Genomic DNA, 20,725 nt, shown 5'->3' on the forward strand with positions numbered 1-20,725 from the left:
AATACTTCTTTTTATCAACACAGGTCAAAGAAAACCAATCAAACAAACAAGAAACACCCTAAAAAACCCCCACAAGCCCCCAACAGATTGACTAATACAGCAAATTAGGACTTTTATGAGCACTGCAGTGCATAAAATCTCAGTGATGCTTTTAACCTATAGCAATAAAGAGTGGCACAACACACTGGAATAATAAGTCTAATTGTATCAATCAATGGCACAGTTTCACAGCTGTCCTTTTATCTAAATCAATAAGAAGTTGACTATTTTTGAGTTGTTTCTTTGTATTATTTACTTTTTTGAGGAGGGAAACTCCAGAATTCAGAAGACCCTCTAGACCTGTTGTAATCGTGCTCAGCAGAACACTGACCACACCTCCAAATCCATTTTAATTTTATAATACATCCTGAAAGTATATGCTAGTATTAAACATAGCCTGTTTTAGAGAAGGATGGGCCAAATACTCCATTAGCCAAACAACAGCATATGCAGAGTTTGCGCAGATTTACTTCTGTGGCAGCAGTGCCCTAAATCCCTTGCACGTGACAAAACTCTAAGTTTTTACAAAATATAGCAATTCTCCATTATGTACTGATTTTAAAAGAGACGAGTGGGTTACAAAGTAAACTGAGCACACAGGTATTAATTTTTAAGTGTTTGAATAATATATAACAATTGGGTCTAATCATCACCCACCTGGTATGTGTCCATCAAGGAGGGAAAAACCCTGTAACTCCACAACATACTTCCCTTGTTTATTCAGCATAATTTTGCCCCAAAATAGTTTGTCAGGAAACAAAAACAATTCTGTCCTAGCATCGAATGAGAACAAATCCCTCTGGAACTGCATCCCTTGCCAGTGGATGTGATTGCCTAGGACAAACTCCTGGGGAATGAGAATGAACAGGATGTGTTGAGGTCTAACCATTTTCCTTCCCTGTGATGTCCAAACTGCCCAGAGGCCCAAAGTTCCTAAAAGGCAGCTTTGTCAGGGTTGTGCAGTGGATTCCTGATACAAAGTCCAAACAAAGTCTGGATTTTGTGATAACTAGTAGCATACACGGTGTAGTAGATACCACGGTATTGACAACAATGTCAAGTTTCTTCTGTTAGTAGCAGCAAACAATGCTGAAGCAATTAAAAATAATGAAAAGTTGAATAAACACTCTCATCACCTGTTTACAAAACATCATGATTAAGTCTTTTAAAATCTCTAAAACAACTCTAAACAATTATCTCAGATGACAAAACTAAAAAGGATGGCAGAAACTTGCCCTATCATAAGTTCAGTTGCACCAGGTCTTTCAAACCCTCAACCAAAGCACCTCTCTGTCTCTCTCTTGTGCCATTCACAACATTTCTAACTACAGCAGAAAGACATCTGATGGTCTCTGGAATTAAACTGCAATGCCACTCTTTCCTTTAGGTGAGACATCAGGAGTAGGGCTCTCTTTGCTGATAATTTTCTGTCTAATTCTGGAACAATGCACTCTACACCAGATACTGCTCATCCATTCCCTCTCCTTTGATAAATTTACCACATCATAATACTCCTGTGAGCTAAGCAGAAAAAAGCCTAAACCCCACCCTTTCCCTGCTAAGTATAGAAAACTGTATCTCTGCTGTTTACAATTTGGAGGCTTGTCTGGACTGAAGTTTTGTAAATACAATCTATTTTGAAGTCACAAGCATTAATATTTGGATTAATGCCTTGAAAGAAACAGTTCACATAGCCTACATTTCTCCCTGTGCTGATGTTCTCTACTGGTTGATTCTAAAGCCTCAAAAACACCCACCCAATACGAAACATTAAGATCCATGGACTAAAGCAAATTTTAACCTGGTTCTATCTGGCTCCATGCCTATAATGTTTCATAATGCAATTTACCCACTCAGAAATACACAAATCAACAAAAAACCCAAACAAACCTTGCATAACTTATTTGCTCTCTAAATGTCTTGTTTCCTCTGCATCATGAGTCAAAGCACAGAGAGGGGCTGAGGTGTCTTTGTGGCTTCACAAGCTGAAGAACTTCTTGCTGGAAGTCCCTATGTTCGTAGTACTGGCAATCTGAAAAACAAAAATTGTTTTGTTAACACTTGTATCCCTAGACACAGAAAATAGAAATAAGGTTTGTTCTGAACCACTGCCAACTACATCATTAACCTCTACTATGAACAAGCCCACAGCTCTCATGCAAAAAAAAAATCTAGAAACATCACTCAATTCATACCTCCCTTACACATTCTGCACTACTGCTCACAGCCAAAAACTTCTTTCTGTGTACAAATGGAAAATAGAAACCAGTAAAACAACACATTACAACCACCTGCTTCAAGAAAAGCAAGTGTTAAGCTGCCCAAGTTTCCATCTAGGAAACACTCAACCTGGAAACAGGTCAGCACAACAGGCTTGAAACAGGTCAGCACTATCACAGTCCCTTTTCTACACTGGTGGCCCTAACCACTAACTATGCCTGTACCACAACAGTATTGCCTGTTTCCATGTGTTCATATTTAAAGCTTCTATCAAATCCCAGCCAGGACCTCTACAAAATATCTGTATGTCAGATACAAAAATTTCCCATGGAAGCCCTCTTGCACCAACCAAGCCAGGCTTTGAAAAGTTAGCCACTGCTTTTGAGGAGACTGATGCGGAGCAATCAGCTGCTCCTTTGCCCACGTCACCTGAAAATGTTAAAACAGACACCAGCCATCCTCAATGTATGTGCATTGAACAAGCAGAGTGACTAACTGAGCTCACAAAAGCTGGCAAGGAGAACTTCATGCTCTACAAAGCCTGTCATTTTCATTCTGCAAAGTGTCAGACGGTATTATAATGTTTTCTCTGATGTTCAAATTGGCACAGCTGATCTTAAACAGCTTCTTCACAGCACAAAGCACCTTGTCATAAAAATATCCTGATATCTACAATGGTTAAGCTGACATAAAACATAATTAAAATTAACACAAGAATTTTATCATACTCATGCTTCCAAAGGCAGTGGAATTAGAGCAAAGTCCTAAACTGACTTCACTGAAAATAAAGGCTGTTCCATTAAAATAAAATGCAAACAAAATAGCAAATAATACAAGTTGCAAAACCACCACACAAAATGGACGAATTAACAGTGAGCCAGCGAAGTAAAAAGCAGCATCAGGCTGCAAGTTACACCCAAGAGGAAACGCACGTATATAAAATGTAACTAATGAAATGCAACTAAATTCTTAGTTGTTACACAAAAAACCTGCTTGTTAAGCTCCAAATACACAGACCTGCTTTGCTGGTGGGGAAAGGTGTATCTATCTACACAGAACATTTAGAGCTCAGACCACCAAAGCCCTCCTAATCATGGCTGTAAGAGACGCAGAGCCAAGAGCTGCGGGACAAGGCTGCAAGTGGCATGATTATGGCATACAGATAACACTGCCGTGATCCATGTGTCACAGATACTGTCTTTCCCAAAGTTCATAGCACTGCTACTGTGCCCAACCTTTATTTTTTGTCACACTTCCTTTTGCTACACAATGGCACAGCATGGCTCCACTCCTCAAAGCCACACAGGGCTTCCTTCACCATGGGGTTCAGTTCCTGAACACCAGCAGCTAAGACTCAAAACCTGGGGCAATTGCTCTCATCTGCAAAACCCCTGAACTGAAAAGTGCCCTTTTTCTTCCCATGTTCCAGCTCACTGAAGAGTGCTGCTCAAGCATTTTCCTTTCCAGCTGGAACCACATTTCCAGCTCTTCACAGACATGGCTTCTTTACTAATAGTTTGATGGGCACGGAGTGACACCCAGTACAGAGCTAAATGTAAGATCTGTGTCAGGAAATATGTGTAATTTCAACAATGCAGTGTTATACTCTGCCCTCATGGGCAAACCTGACCCTCCTGGATTTTTGCTGGCCCATACCTATAAGGGAATGCAGCTAGCTGTTAGCTAATACAGCCAGGGTGATCTCACAGTACTCAGTCATCACAGATTTGTAAATGTCCACCTAAAACATTTCTACCTGCATTGGAACAAGAACACAACATTTATAGCAGGCAGATGGTATGCTATTGTGATACAAAAGAACTGATTTATGGCAAAGTATCACAGGAGTCCCTCCTTACCTGTCAGGTCTTACTTGAACACTTACTGAGGATGATGCCCTGCTCTGTTTGAAGAAAACTTCCTGGCCAGGGTAGAGGGCCAAGTTTTTTGAAGTGCTTCCAGCCCTCCCAGTAAGCGACCTCTCGGGGAGGTCACAGTGCTCCCCCGCAAGCAGTCCATCAAATATTGAAGGAAGTTTGCCGTGGTGAATACAAACTTCCCAGCAATGCTCTGCCAGATCTGCAATACCCATCTCTCTGGATCTGCACAATCTTGAATAATAAGGCTTAACATAAGAAAAATCTATAGGGTAGAATATTGCTCCATGCATACAGTCTTTTACGCATTCAGGTATCTTTTTCTAGCAGGCTAGGAGGAAATGGGCATCTCATACCAGCTTACAACACTCCTCTCTTTTTCCTTTCCCCAAAATGTCTTTAATATCAACCCTTCCCATTAAACTTCTACCAAGGGCAAAGCACTTCTGAAGGAATCAATCTACAAAAAAAAACTTCCATGTGTCAAAAAAAAAGATAAAGTAGTAGTCAAAAAAGAAAGAACTGCTGTACTAAAGTAATAGTCACATAAACCTCACATGTCCTAGACTGAGATTTTTGCCTCCTGCCAACAAACAAGGACAAAAATCCCATACACTAAGCATGACATATACAACACCCTAGGCTCTGTCATTTAGTTAAGGACAGACAGGTAGGCATAGCTGTGAAAGTCTTAACAGCATAGATTAGGCAGTATGTGCTATGGTAACAACCTTGGTTTGTCATTCATCTAGTACTCACATTTTCATTTTCCTGTTGAACGGGAGGGCACACAAAAATAAACACCAGCAAATGGCTAGCAGGCATGGCACTGAAGCAAAGTCCTTAGTACAAAGCTACCATGGGCCCTTCCAGCTCTTCTGTAAACAAAGAGTGAATTACATTATACACACAATAGCAACACTTAAAGTCACAGATGTAGTTCCTCAACTGTGACCTGGGAAGGGCTGTACAAACTCAGGGCAGGTGCTGTCTGCACAAGCAGGGAGCAAACACCGACTGATGGGTTTTTTGGATTTTTTTTGCTGGGTTGCCAGGCATAGTCATTAAAAACTATAGCCCCTGGTTAAAGCCAGTGTACAATGACGAGGTGCTGAGCAATTCAGAAAGACAAACTCTACAGACACCTCCATCCCCCTGAGCTGCAGTACACGTGTGTCAAAAGGGAGGTATGAGCTGCTACTGAACCTCAACAGGTCTGGCAAGAAGGGAGCAGAGAAGTGACGCTTATTATTCATGTGGCTCCCCCCAGGGTTAGCCACTGGTAGATAAACCAAGTACAGCACAGCACCCTCCTATAAAAAGCACTGCAAACAACTCTACAAGATATACAGCCAGACCTTGCCCTGTCAATCACCAGAGAGAGATTTTAACTTCATCAGTGACATCTATATTCAACCAAACACCAGTGAATAGCTTGTGGCAGCTGTTGCAGCTTTCTGCAGCAGTCCATCAGCTTGCTTCACATGGTTTTCTTTCTCCCCTTTCCCCTAGAGAAATTTGGGGATAGCCTGCTGGAAAGCTGCTCCTGCTTACAGAAAACAAACAAAAATCCTGCAACTTTTCCAGCCTCACTGAACAACTCTAAATGCACCACGTGTCATACTGGACATGGGAGAGGACATTCACACATTCAGCATAGAATCAGCTCCTGAGAGCTCAGGCTGCCCAGTGACACACTGAGCTTCAGCTCTGCTCAGGAGCAGCAAATCCTCCAGTCCTTGGGAAGGGACCATTGGCTGAGCACATCCATTCAGCCTGCCCACAAAGGCAGGGCAGTGCCACAGCATGCTGCTCTGCCCAGAAGGCAGAAGCTGTCTGCACCAGGAAAGCTGGACTTCACTTCCCAGTGCCTGGGTGTCTGTTTCAGGAAATCTCCCCTTCCCAAGCCAAGTTTCAGGATCTATCCTAACTGCTCTGTCAGATGCAGAGCAGAGCCAAGCAGATATGTATGTCTGGGATGATCCAAAGCACTTATTTCCCCACCTTTCTTGCTAATTTCAAAATGTATTCCTGAAAGCACTTGAATTTTTTTTCTGATTTTTGTTGATGATTTGCACTTCAGAGGCAACATACAAACAAAAGTTCTGACCTTTTTCCTAACCTTTGACTGATCATATGGGAAAAAGGAACATCTTGTTAACACTACTTTCCCTTAATGTACTGATTCTACACAAAACTAATGATCATCCTCTAAATCCTCTCTCTACTCAGCAGTTTAATTAGAAAGATGATCATTGATTAATGCACTTGAGTTACCTGAAGAAGGTGTGACTGAACACAGATCACTCAACCCGAGAGAACTGTAGAATAATTAGTTCTGCATCAAACTGCTTTCCTCTTTATTCAACTTCAAAAGGAAGAGCAAAACCCCACAACACAACAAGCTTTCAGTCTTAAACTTCTGAGATAATTTTTATTTTACTTTATTCTTTAGGAAGTCTCACATTTTCTTGCCTTGAATTTCATAGTCATCTACTTTCTTGGTTTTTTTAATTATTTTAATTTTACAAAATAAGCACAGCAAGCCTGGAGGTTCAATATGCATTTGCAAAGCTCTGCCCAAGACCTGCAGTCTTGAATTAGTTGGCTCAGGCAAGGAAGTGGGAATGACACTGATACTAGACAGGAATGTGCACAGCATTAAGTGCATACCACAACTGAAACCAGGTATACTTCCAGCCAGCCAGTGGTTTCAGTGTCCCCACCTAGGAAGACAGTCAAAGAGAAAACCTTATTTGAAGGTTTCCTCACTCTTTTTTAAGATCTTACTAAAATTCCTCCAGCACAAGCTGGTCTACAGCCTGATTATGAGACTTTTAGCCCTGAAAAGCAGGTAAGCCTTCCTTGACTGTAGCTCTGCACCATAACCCGTGCTGCCCTTGATCTGGGAAAGCTCATGCGCTTCATCTGCCCTTGGAGCCACAATTCTGTCTGCAGGTGCTCTGAACAGCCTCAAGGACTGGGTAACTTTTCGCTTTCCATGAAAATCCTCTCCTGGTCTCTACACATGAACAGAAATCATTCCCATATCATGACCTTCCCCTTGCCCACTGCCCTGCGACCAAGGTAGACACCATTTCCTTTTCACAGGTTGAGTGACAAAAGCCCCAGGTGATTTCAAGCAAATAATGCTCCTGCTGCTCTCCCTTTGTTCAGGAAGGTCTCCCGAAAAGTGGCAGGTAGAGTTGGTGACTCAGCTTTAGGAGCAGCCTAATCCTTCTCCTGGTCACCAGAAAGTGACACTGGGAAGGCAGACATGGGGCAGACCAGAAAACCAGGCTAAGCAGAAAGGGAAGAGCCCTTCCGTGTCCTAAATTATATGCTTTATATCATCTCTTCGTCTATGCATGCTTCTTCTCATACTTGGCATTATTTATCCACTTTCAAAGCACAAGTTACCACACAGGATACAACACAGCCCCACAGACTCCTGGAACAGGGATAGAAAGGATTTTTCAATTGGCCTCTGTCAACTTAATACATAATCAATACATGGCTCCAAGCAAGAAAGCTGATACTGCATTTTAAGATTTGCATTTAAAGTTTACATTTTTAAGAAAGCTGATGCATGCCATTTTAAAAGCATCCAGAAGCAATCCACTGTGATTCCCTCCCCTTCTGCCATTATCCCTGGTGGTGGAAAAGTTTTCTCTTAAATTGTTTATTTCAAAGTTATTTCATCATCAGCTATGGAGAAAAGAAAATAAGCCTGTGTTATTGCAAAGGACTAGGAGCAGTAACTAAATCTTACTGAGGCTTCTGATGGTTTTGCCAACACCCATAGATCACTTCAATGATACAGTTTTGAAAACAGGATGGCCAATAGGGAAAGGACAGAGAAATTGAGAATTGAGCCTGATCTATGTGAGATCCATCACAAACCACATCTTTCTAGTGGTAAAGGGATTAGAGCTGCATAGAGCACAAGCCACAGATGCATAAACCCCATCACCAGCTTGGGACTCTCCATTTCAAAACATTTTTGCAGAGAGGCAACTTAAGAAAAATAAACATTGCTAGCCAGGCAGAGATCAGTCATAAACCTTTTCTGAAAGGGAGATGAACTCTCTTATTGTTATTTAAAGCAACACTATAAATCAGGCCAGATCTATATAAAGCAGCACTATGGGCTTAAAGCAACAGTGGCATTATTCTGTCAGAGCTCAGGCTGAACACCTCAGGAAAGACACAATACGTGGTAATGTTCGGGGCCAAAAAAGAAAAAAAGCCAAAAAAACCCCAACTAACCCAAAGTAAAAAATAACAAAACCTACAAACAAACAAAATGCCATCCCTCCCACCAGCCTGCCCCCCTCCCAAAAGAAACCCCTAAAAGAACTGAAAACTGAAAAAAGCTGAGAATTTCTGTGAAATTCTCCATGAGGCTAACAAAAACCAGCAAAAAGTTGCATATAGAGAAAGGCAAGTCTCATATTTTCTGTAAAGCTACCAACATTACCAACAGCTCATTTCTCACATGTGGTGATAGATACCATATTTAAAAATTAGATACCTACATTTTACAGATCACATGCAGGAAGATATGCTTCAGAAAATACTCTCTTAGATTTTCCCAAGTATTTTATTTTCCCTCTTCCAGAACAGTCGTCTGGTATAAATTTTTGGACCTTACATCATGCACAAGAAAATAGCCTACTATTTTAATTCTGCATTTACATCAGAACATTCATAATTGATTAAAAGCAACAGAAATTGTGGGGGAAAACAGCTTCAAAGTATTAACCTGAAATAGAGACCCAAATTCAGTCTCTTTTGTTTAAATGTTTTGAAAAAATTCGGCACATCAAGACAAACATACAGCAAAACACTGGAGCTCTTCCTTCTCACCTCAGCACCCAAACTCCCTGGGTCACCCACCATTAATTCCATCTGACAGGCAGACAAACCCATAATTTGTCACATTGATTAACTCTTAACTAAGATTTTATAACACAGGGTCTTGAACTGCTTAATTGTTTTAGTTCACAAAGGGGTTCTAACAATCCTTACATTTTTCTTCCAAACAGACTGAAGTTGACACAGATGACAACGTTTCTGCTCGCACAAGTTTTAATTAGTGGCATTTTTGTTGGGAGCGTGCTTTGAGATGGGCAGTCAGTGTGTTAAGGGACAATCTTTACACACTATCCTAATAATCTCAGGAAGCTGAAAATGCTGAATAGCATCTCACAAATACTGCAAGGACATCCATGGCAACACGCACCTTTGGGTGTGAAATGTGAATGCATGTTTGAAGGGTGGTAAAATATTGTTCTTTATCAGGGTTAGCACAGCAAATTAGCAGAAAGATCGTAAGAACAACCTATTTATTTATACTCTGCAAACAATTATCTATTTGCTGCAATACTGATCTTCTTGGCCTGCTAACTTGGCCAGCCCTAGAGGCTGGCAAGAGCTTCCCTCTTCCTTTCCACCTTACTTGAGCAAATATAAATGTTCCCTTTCAGAAAAGCTCCTGGTGCCTCACGGGGATCATGACTGAGAAGGCAAAGACCTAAAGCACTTCTCACTAGGAGGAGTATTTTGTGTTTTCTGAGCAAGATGAATATTTTAAAAGGGCTTGAGATAGGGAGAAGGAAGAGTTGCCAATGTGCTTATAAATGTGAAAGAACAAGAAAATGGGAGGAGGCAACCCAAACTCTATGAAGCCTTTAGACCCTGGCTGGAGCAATGCTGATATATCAGCAGCAACTTCATTCCCACCCTGCAGAATAACTAAGACATGATCTTAGTTTTGCCATCACCCTCAAGCCACCAACCTGCGTTATCCTGATTTCTTAAACAGCTTGAAGATGTCACGCATTAGATTCTTGTTTTTGTTGGTTTATTGCAACCTTCATAAAATTTCCCAGTAGTATTTTTATGTTTAGCTGTTTTTAAACAAAGCAGAGAGATTCATTCCCTCTATGGAAGTCATGATTCCAACACTTGCTCCTTTAGACTAACAAAGAATTATCAATACAATCCTATAGAGTCTCCTGCAATCTGGGAGAAAAAAAATGTAGAAGACAAAAGTTCTTTTTTGAACCTTGTTCCCAAATGTTGGGCATCACACCTCTCAACCCCAACACTCCTGAGGGTAGTATAAGGACTAAAGTATAAATTCTACTCTCAGCTTTACTGGAATTAACTGCATGAGTGATGACTAGCAAAAAAGTAGTATTTTTTCAATTATTGCCTCAAGTATGCCTTGGCATAAAGCTTTAATCAATTTGGAAGACTATTAAACACCCAGATACCACTTCCTCCAACAAAGCAGAGGCAGCAAGGATCATGGACCTACCCAGCTGGATGTTCAGTACCACCCATCATCATCATCACCCCAGGCAGAGAGAGAAGCCCATTTTCCATTTTATAAAGTGGGAGTATTCAGTGATTGTATCAGCAAAGCTCTAAGCTCTTGTGAGCACGTGCAGATAACAATTTTCACCAACTCTGGCAGGCTGGTAGATCTGTATTAATTTCCATCAGGCTGCAAAAAGCACCCTGACTCCCCCCTCTACTCCCTGAAGGTATAACAATGCTTTGAAGGAATGACTGGCTAAATAAAGTTGACAAATCTCTCTAAATTTCTGTAATGCATTCTTTTAAAAACAGTTGGAGTTCTTCTGGTGAAAATCTCTCCAAGAGGTTTCTGCCTGAAGCAGAAAAAACACTCTGGAAATTTTTTGTCTGAATGACTGAAGGCTGGCCAGAAGTAAACACAGGTGAAAATATGATATTAGAATATGGGAGGCGTGCTTAAGGGTGCTCCTGCTACCTGTATCTACCATCTTTTATATCTAATACTGTGTAATACAGTTGGAAGCGAAAAGAGATTAAAACAGCTTTAAAACCCTAATGGCCTGCCCTTTCTGTTGTTGTTCCTTCAGTATTTTAAACAGGGGAAGGCTGGATTACTGTAGTTTTAAATTTCAGCTGTACAAAGTATGAAACCTCCAGATTCTGTGCTGAAAATCCCTCTCTTGGGATCTGAGGCCAGGAAGGGACCACCTGGTTCAGCCAGTCCTGCTACAAGCAGCCAGGCACTGCAGACATCTGGTCACATAATCCATCAGTCCACATCATGACTCACAAAACACTTCATGAGATCTGGACGAAACCTGCAGCCTTCAGAAGGGAACCAAGGCCAGACACACAAAGCACACAAGAGAGTGAGACTGAAGACCTCAAAAAGATCCCATCACAATGTGAGATCTTCTGTACTAAAGGAAACAGCTCTATTGCCAACCCCCATCATCTATGGAGCAAAGGCAGACAAAAAATTAACCTGCTAACTCCTAAAAAGGAATTTTGAACCAAATTATATACAACTCACATCATAAATCATAGAGGTCCTTTGCCAACCAACCACATCCCTCTGGGTTCCTAAATCAGTGCACCCTACACCACCCCTGGGCATAACAGAGTCACATCCAAAAGATGGCATTGAGCAAAATCCCCTCTGGATACAGCCCTCTCCACCATGCACATGGAGAGCTGGAAGACTAAGCTCCTAATTTAGGCACCTCAGTAGACTGCTTGCCTGAGGTAAAATATTTCTGAACCCCTTGTACTTCTTTCTGAGCAACAAAAAAAGGAGAAAAAAAAACAAAGAGGAAGAAACTGGTTTTAGTAATGAAAATGTAATTTAAGAGGCTGATACCCTGTTAAAAACTTAGAGTTATAATGAATTCCAGGATTCATTCAAGTACTCCATTCTTAAAAAACACTATAATGAAAGGCTTACATATGAAATTTAGTAGTAATAACTTTGGGGTCAAATCCATAATGATTTGTTTGGCAAGGCTTTCACTGACGACACTTAAATGTGATTTCAATGGGTGTTCTGCCCCAGAAAGGGCTTTGAGCTTGGCCCACACTGTATATTTAAGTCACCTCAGCCCCAGCATTATACAGCGCCAACCAGATACAAACCCCAGCATTATTTAAGCCATTTGCACACCAGAGTCTCCAATTGCAGGGTGCAAAAGCCAGCAGGAAGCATTGGTCATTCCTTTAGCAGCAAACAAAAATGCAATCTTTTTTACTTGGCTTTCTTATGATATCATTTAGCTTCTATAATAGCAGTTGCTTTTTTTAAAATGTGGATTTGCACAGTATTCAATTTGCCAGTTTCCACATATAGATGTAAATTTACTGAAATAGCTGTTCACAAAATCCAAAGCCCAAGGGTGGAGTCCTAAAAATAAATATATGTAGTTTAAATTCTTTTATATCCATACATGATAAGAAATCTGGTACTATTCTGGTAAGCCATAAAAGGGGAAGAATGGTAAAACCACAAACAGGAAAACAGAAAATAAAGCTCCTTATCTTTTGCTCTACCCTTTCAAAATTGCATGGATACTGCAATGCAAACATTTGGCTAAATGTTTCAAATGTTGGTTTTTCAAAGTATTTAGTCATATAAACTACCCTTTTGTTTCTCTTGGCTTCAAATGTTACTAGGCTCATGAATTCTTCCTTACGTCTTATTATTCAAAAAAATACAGCCAACACTGCCTTTATAGAGAAAGAAAAACCTGAGTATCATTTTCCAGTTAACTCTTCTGGGTCTGCATGAAAGCGAAATCAGCAACAGCAATTTTAAGCCAGGTTTTCTAACCACTGCACCTAATCACTACCTTTTGAAGTATTTTATTTTCCAAGCTGTACCATAGAAAAATCTCTGCAATCACAACACAAACTCAAGTCACAAGAGTGGCAGAGCACACACTAAAAAACTTATAATACTCTAGGTACCTAAAAAACCAAGAAGCAGCAGCAGGTGAGACTTACTGCCCTACTGAATGCCCTAACCCCAAAAATATTTCAAATAGAAAGCAGTCCTTTAATTTGAAGAACTTACACTAAGCCAGACCTGATCTCCCACTTTTCAAATGCAAATATTTCAGTGAATGCAACCATCAATGGCACATTATCACAGAAGAAAATTTGATAATTGTCACCTTCTTAACCTTTCAAGTATTCAGCCTTTTGTCAGGCTTCTGTGGTTCAGGATTATCAATGACTAAACAAGCAATTCGTCTCCACTTCCATATTTCCACTTATTCCATCTCACCTTCAAATCACCATATCAATGACTTCACAGCCAACAGCCGTCAGTCACAATCCTTTCAACAAGTCCATGTTTCAAACACCAGCCACTTTATCTTTAACAGGGATAAAGAAAAGACAAAACCGAAGTCTACGCCCTTAAATACCACGTGTACACGATTTGCAGGTCTTTCCCTTCATTTCCCGGGACCTTCCCTCCTGTTGTGTTCTTCAGGACCAGAGAAGCCAGCCAGGAGGAGCTCCAGATGACTCCAAACAGAAACATTTTCCCTTGCAAGCATCTAAGTTTCTCCACCCGAGCTGAGGAATGAACTCCACAACACAGCAGCGAAAATGTGCACGCTGCTATTTTTCTCAAGAAGCACTGCCCATCCCAACAATTCCTGGATGAAAAAACAGTATTCAAACAACAAAATCATAAGCTTATGAGTTGGATCTTTAGTCAGAGAAATAAGATTTCTTCCAACTTTAAGGAATGTGACAATAACAGCACATCTAACCCCGCTTGATAAGTGGTAGGCAATTCTCCATATAAGGTGAAAAATGTGCTAGTGTAGCTCATGCAACACTGCTAATTCCCTCCCTGTTCTCAATATTCAAGAACATAAATGAACATATAAATCAATTTTGTAAGTAAACCTTTTGCTTACTTGCAGCTATAAACCATCTAGACACAGCTAGGCACATAAAGGACTTTGAACTTAACTATTTAATTCCTTCTAAACACTTGGTATTCGTATCACAGAAGTGCATAAATTAATGCAAATGTGAGGAGGTCCCACCCCTATCTGATTCCTAAATTCCCTTTATACTTCACCATTCCCCAGTCAACCTGTGCCTTCCAGCCCCTGACTAACCACGTCACTGACGGCATGAGTGGCCAGAGAAGGGGTTGAGGGCTGGGTGAAGCCCTGCAGGCTCACAACCACCCCTCACACTCCTTTCCCCAGTCCCTGGGCTGATGTGTGGTGGAAGCACCAGGAATTCAGCACAGGAATGCTGCTATTGCTGCTGAAAATTTTTATCTCAGCTCTGATTGTCCCATAACCTCTACCTAATAGCACCAGAAACATAAGCAGCATGTACCCAGTTGTGCCTACAAGAAGATTGCAGGCATTACTCATTAGGAGACAGATCAAAAGGCTTCCATTGATTTTTATGAGCTCCGCACCAGAATGCAAGCCCAGAGGAAGACTACTTCCACTCAAAGCAAGTTAGAGTATCTGCAAAAGATGTATCAGTCCTGGCAGTAAAACTCACTTTGTTTTGTACTTAGTCCCACATCCCAGCCCCTCCCACACCCCCCTTCACCGTTTTTTACACATTATTAGTTATTTTAATGGTCTGATAAACTGCACAATGAAGCCTCTGGATGTTTGGGTTTTTTTTCCCCTAAGGAATGATGTATCAATGGCCAACAGGCATAAAAGACAGGAGATTCAGAACAAGTCCTCAAAGGTCTTTTCAAAACCTCTCAAAACTGACGAGATTACCAGGGAGAGAAAACATCCTAAAATCTTGTTGGCAATGGTGAGAGGGGGAAGAATAGTTAATATAATTAAGTTATTAAAAAAAAAAAAAAGACAAAACAACTAAAACCCCCAAAGTTCATTAACTACTCTGGAGAAGTACTCTACTGTGGAAGTCAGTGACTAGTAGGAGAGGCACAGAGGGGAAGTTTCCACACACACCGCACATACACATATCAAATGTGGGTAAGAACGGTGGGAAAACAGTTTACTACTTTCTAGATCTTTAACAAGAAGATATGAGAAAGTTTGATTTGATTACTTTAGCCACAGAAATTTCAGAAAAATCAGATGATAGCTTCTTCAGCTTTCCAGTCTTCCTAGTTTATCCTTCTTCAGCCATCTTGTGATATCCCCGAGGCAAGAAAATGTAGCATGATGTGCTAAGAAGGCACCGTGGATCAATTAATTGCTATCAAAAAGGCAGGCTTCTATTAGTCAGAGATTCTTGTTTTGCTGACTTTTTTTGCATATCACCATCCACTGCACTACCATGTAAAGTAGCATAGCCCATGAAATACTGTGAGTCAGCAAATTATCATAATGATATGCATCCGAATTTAGAACTTGAATTAGACTCTTTGCTGTGTTCTGTAACAAGAAAAAAAATCAGGAGAATTAACTCTAAACGTTATTTAATCCTTACAGTATAACTCTTTAAAGTATGTTTACGGTCATTCACATCTAAAACTCTCATTTCCTGGAACCTTATCTAATCTAAATTCCATATGGAAGATTTTAGTGGTATATAAAGTTGCATACAAATTAACCACACTCCAGTTCATTCAGATAATATAAAACTGTAAATTTAATAGTGATAAAACTGGAGCTATCAAATTATATCTAGACTAACAACAAAAAGTTCAGACCTTTTTGTACAAATTTAGCTTTAAAGGACCTATTATATAGCCTTAATTCAGAGGAAAATTCTGATGTGGCTTAGTACAAACATGCTTCTAGTTGATTCACTTTTTATTCAGGGAATGCAAAAGGGAATGTCTATTATCCATGTGATAGCAAAGACCTCACATGGCTGAACCATGAACCTGGAGCTTTTCAGGGTTTAGTGCTTAAAGCTTCACAGATTACAGCTCCTGATCCAAAACTATTTCAGAAAGCACAGCAGGCACCAGGATAAGATACAGCAGAGAGAATTTTAGTGTATCTTTACAGACATGGCATGGCTTCTCCAGAAACTTCCTATGAACTTTTGAAGACACCATTTAATCATTCCTATATTTTTTCTGCAAAACTATATATATATTTTTTTTTTTTTAAAGTGTATATATCACTAATACATGCAAGAATAAATAAGATTATGTACACACTTATTATAAAATGCCAATAACAAATCCTATGAATAATGAATAATTATGAATAATCTCTGTACACAATTCCAAGTGAAATATGGCAAACAACGTCTTATAGATTAATTTTCTACAAACAACCTCAACTACAACAATTCCAACAATTCCACAAATAAATTCATAAGGATGAAAGCAAAAAGCCAACAGAAAAACATAAAAGTTCTCCATGAAAAGGTCTTTGTCTGAGGAAGATAACTGAACAATAAGAACTTCCTATCTCAAGAGGATATAGAGAATATAAGTGTAGAGAACAAAAAGTTAATGTCAAGCTCTCATCCTGAGATCCAAAACCAGTTAACTCCACATATCTGCTTGAAGTATTTACCAAACAAGTTTTATTTGGGAGAGTGTCCTCCCAATAACACACATAAATGCAAAATACCGCACCAAAAAAAAAAAAAAAAAAACCCAAAAAAACCAACGTGTCAGCATGTGTGCCAGAGAAAATAAAGCACTGTTCCAAATTGAAGTAAATTTTTATAAAAGAAACAAAACGTTTAAATGGGCTTATTGGTCAAGCCATCAGCTCAGACACTGGAAAAATCTAGTATTAGGATTTTGTGGTGGGGAAAAAGTAGTAGTAAATGTAAGTATTTTAAATAATCTGGACATTTTTTGATGATTTAGCCCCATTTGTTACTCTTCATACCTGGCAAGCTAGAAATCTTAATTCCTACACCAATTTTATACAAGTAAGAAGTAGCCACTGATTAAGAATCAGTCTGAATTCAGTGAATGGAATATATCCCTTCCTTTATGTCTGGGACCTAACGTTCATAAAGTGCAAGAGAACAAATGTAACTGACTAAAGTCAAACTTGAAAGCAGCAATAAAACTCCACCCTTTTCACACGTTCTTAGCTCTAAATACACAGTCATTTACAATACAGCGTTTAGTGAATGATCCATCAGTATCGCCTTGGGTGGCACCCTCTCCTACAGAGATAATTGTGCACATGGACATCTGGCAGGACATCGTCTCTAATAAAAATGTTGGCTCAGAGATTTGACAGCGACAATTCATCACTGATATTTTCACTCTTAGAAATATATCAACAAAAACTAAACTGTTTCATGATACCAACCCCCCATGTATTATTCCAGGAAACATTTCACAATAATAACATTGCTGATGGCCAAATACTGAATCCAATCCTGTTCCTGCCAGTGAAGAGTTGCCTCCCAGCAATGCATATTCTGTTCTCCTGCCTAGCCTAAATTTAAACTCGAGGGACAGGGCACTCATCCCTTCCCCAAAGAAATGTTCTATTTATGAGGTCTGACTGTAAAGATTATGTTTTTATTCAGATTACACTTCCTACTTTAGCTTACTCTTTTCAATTTTTCCCATTCATAATTCCTCAGAGTGTTTTAAGGAACAGCCCCTTACACTCAAGAGTTATAGCTTTCAGGGATGATGATTAGCATGTTAGCTCTCTCTCCCCACACCCACTAAGCTAAGCTAACCCACATTCACATCTTACTTCACACCACTTGAACCAGCCTCCAGTATGCAATCACTTGTTACTCTCATTATAAACGCTGCCCAAAATAAACACAATGTCCTAAACACCACAAATTTTTAGACTGCTCTGAAGGGCCTGATAGTTTATCCACACTATATTCCTTCCTACTGCTGCAATGCCCTGAGGGCAATATATTCCTCATGAAGCCCTACAACCAACTGCAACACCCAGCAGTGCTACACCCTCCCTGATTTCTGTAATTCAGTTTCTGGTGGTCAGTCTATGTTTCCATAAAACACTAGTTTGCTGTGCAAGAATATTCCATGTCTCTGCAACCACTGCCACCAGGCCTCTGCCTGGTCCCATCTTCTCCTTGCTCCAGTTATTCTCCACTTCAGCAGCATGTCTCAAATTCAGCTCCATCTCTTTGACACTTAGATCATCCTGAAGGATTTGCAGAGCATCTTGAACCGTTTACAAGTGTCAATCGTTTTCCTCATACCTCTCCAGAGCAATCTCGTGCTACTTTCAAAGAACACACTGGAGACCATCAGGCACGTCCCTCCTCTGCCAACGGGGAGGGAAACCAGCACCGGGCGCTGGGGTCAGGCACAGAGACTCTGCTGAAGCCTCATCTGACGCCACAAAATTAATAAAATCTTTTCCATTCCCAGTGGCAACCGGAAAAATACAAGGCAGCAAAAAGGATCTGTGGCTTTATAATATGCTACTCAAAATATCTGCTGATGGTCATAAGACAGAAAGAATATGCCAAAAAAACTGTATGATGTAGTCAGTTGGCGAATGGGGAAAATCACACACAAAATGAAATGCATTCAGCACTGTAAAAGCAGGGCTGTGGGAAATTGCTGGTTCTCCATATAAGGATCCAATATTTTTTCAATTTGCCAACATAGCATAAAGCACATTAAAAAAATCTTAAAATCCTAAATGTTAACCATGAAGAGCACTTTTTACAGTATTTCTCAAGAATGTTTATTTTGTACACCCGTGAGTCCTGATTTTATAATTTGCAGCCAGTCTAAATGAAAAAAGAGTTTTTAAACTTCTCCATATAAAATGTCAACCACCTTTTTAATTGAGAGCTAGAAAAGCATAATTGAAAATTACTAACCTCAAGCGCTCATTAGTGACAAATCCAAACCCCAGCTGAACACAGCCCTAATAGGATTAAAGAGACATTCAGGATGATGTATGTAGAGCTGGTATGCAAGAAAAGCTGAAGAAAAATCTGTGTCCATCCACAGAGCAAGGATGGGACACAGCCCTGGGAGGAGTGGTGCTTGAGTACCAGACAGGCACACACACTTCTCATGCTGCCTCCCTCTGCTGCTGGAGCTACAGATGCTCCCCACAGGCACCCTCAGGACTGCAGGCTGCACATGTCACTGCTGGGCTCAGAAGCTGCAACCTCATCCAAGCTCCCACAGGAAGAGAGCAGGGAATGGCTGGCCATGTGCCCCATGACAAGGCACTTCCAAGAGCACAGCCATCCTCTGCCTATTTTAATGGCTCTTTGTCACTTCCCCCACCACACAAAGCTCTTCAACAAGTGAGCTGTTCAGTCCACCATGTCTACAAAAATCACACATACAGGTAAGCAGTTCTCAGGCTGAATTTCATGGTCTCAAGGTCCTTCTGTGAGCATCAGAATCATTGAGCATGAGATTTCCTATTGATCACATGCCACTGGCTGCACATCTAAGGAGGCTCAGGAGGGTAAATGATTTTTTTCCCAAGTCAATTTTAAATTGGCTTCCTAAATTGTCTCCAGATCCTTTCCAGACAGCAGAATGGAAATAATTAGAGGTGGTTGGAAAATGGAATTTTTGTCCTGTGGGGAAAGTCTGATAGTCCTGTACTTATTTTTATGCTAACACAGGCCAAAGTGTAAAAACCTTAAAATATTAAGTAGAGCAAAATACTGTAGGGTATTCTGAAACAGCATCCTCCATGCACTTTGACTTGTTTTCTTGCAAGAGAACAGCCCATTGCTCACATGGGCACACCAGCAGCCCACATAAATGCTCAGTTTTCGGCCCAAGATTCTTTCTACTCCCCAAGACCACAGGGCAGTGACTAGCACTGTTGACACAAGCTCTCCACACATCTCATCCTACTCCTCTTGCTGTATGAGCTAGACAGGAAGACAGCAGGAACTGCAGGTAATTGCTGCTCCCTTGTTCATCTTCCAAAAACAAATTTAAATGACGTTTTGGAGGTTTGGGTGAGAAGGTTGTCGTCGTCCCTCCCCATTTTAAAATAACCTTTGTCAGTCTGAAGTGATTTACTCTAACTTTCTCTGATGCATATTGTGGAGCCAACAGTTTCCCATTATGCAGATGCAAACTGAGAGTAGTCATAGAGCTGGGGGCTGAAATACCACGGGAAAATACACAAAGAAATTACCTCTAAAAGTTCTACACAATCTGTGAACAAGAGTAAAAGGGAGATTCGCTCTCAACACCTCTTATGGACAGGAACACAACTTTCCTCCTATTCTCCATGTACAGCACTATGCCTTCTACTGCCTAACCAGAGATACACTTGTCACACCAAGGGCCTAGGTAGCTATGTTGAGCAAAACTCTTCCTTCCCGACACCATGGAGATGGTTCCTTAATGCAAGTCATGCAAGTCATCCAAGTAGAATGCCTCATGGGAAAACCTTCAGTGCCATCACTCTGTCAGGGATCTTCTCTGCAGCTGTTTAATTGACAGAGCCATGGAGATCCTGAGTGAATTCTGCATCATTTCATTCTTGGCTTCAAGTGCCTTTGACTAGTACTCCTGATGAGGATGACACTCTGTCTGTAACTTGCTCTAAGTTAGCACTCCCTCAATGCAACTTTCCACTGTACAGAGAAGGAGATCTTGGCACCTCTTCCTCTCCAGGTCATCTGGCAACTGTTCTGATAGGAACCTGCAGCATGCTGTACAAGCATCCCTGAAGCAGACAGGGTCTGAAGCACAAAATGGCTAGACATGAACACCAGAAAAATTACTTACTCCCTTGTATCTATCTTTCTCCAAATGCTCTTTCCAAGCCAGACCAAGGTAGCAGGGGAAATAATGGAGCCCTTCATTCCCCTTCATACAAGGGGAA

At 40.5% G+C, this 20,725-nt stretch overlaps 1 protein-coding gene across 1 annotated transcript in view; it reads right to left on the bottom strand.

Annotated features, from left to right (window-relative positions):
* Positions 1-1,948: 1,948 nt before the first annotated feature.
* The window catches only part of SCAF8 (SR-related CTD associated factor 8), a 152,332-nt gene continuing 133,555 nt past the window's right edge, over positions 1,949-20,725 (bottom strand). Inside the window, exon 21 of the mRNA XM_071435027.1 lies at positions 1,949-2,071. The gene's annotated coding sequence lies outside the window, so the exon portion shown is untranslated. The remainder of the gene's footprint in view (positions 2,072-20,725) is intronic.

The sequence above is a fragment of the Agelaius tricolor genome, unplaced genomic scaffold (assembly GCF_023055355.1).
Source record: "Agelaius tricolor isolate 1412-34295 unplaced genomic scaffold, bAgeTri1.0.p SCAF_1, whole genome shotgun sequence".
In the NCBI taxonomy this organism is placed as follows: Eukaryota; Metazoa; Chordata; class Aves; order Passeriformes; family Icteridae; genus Agelaius; species Agelaius tricolor.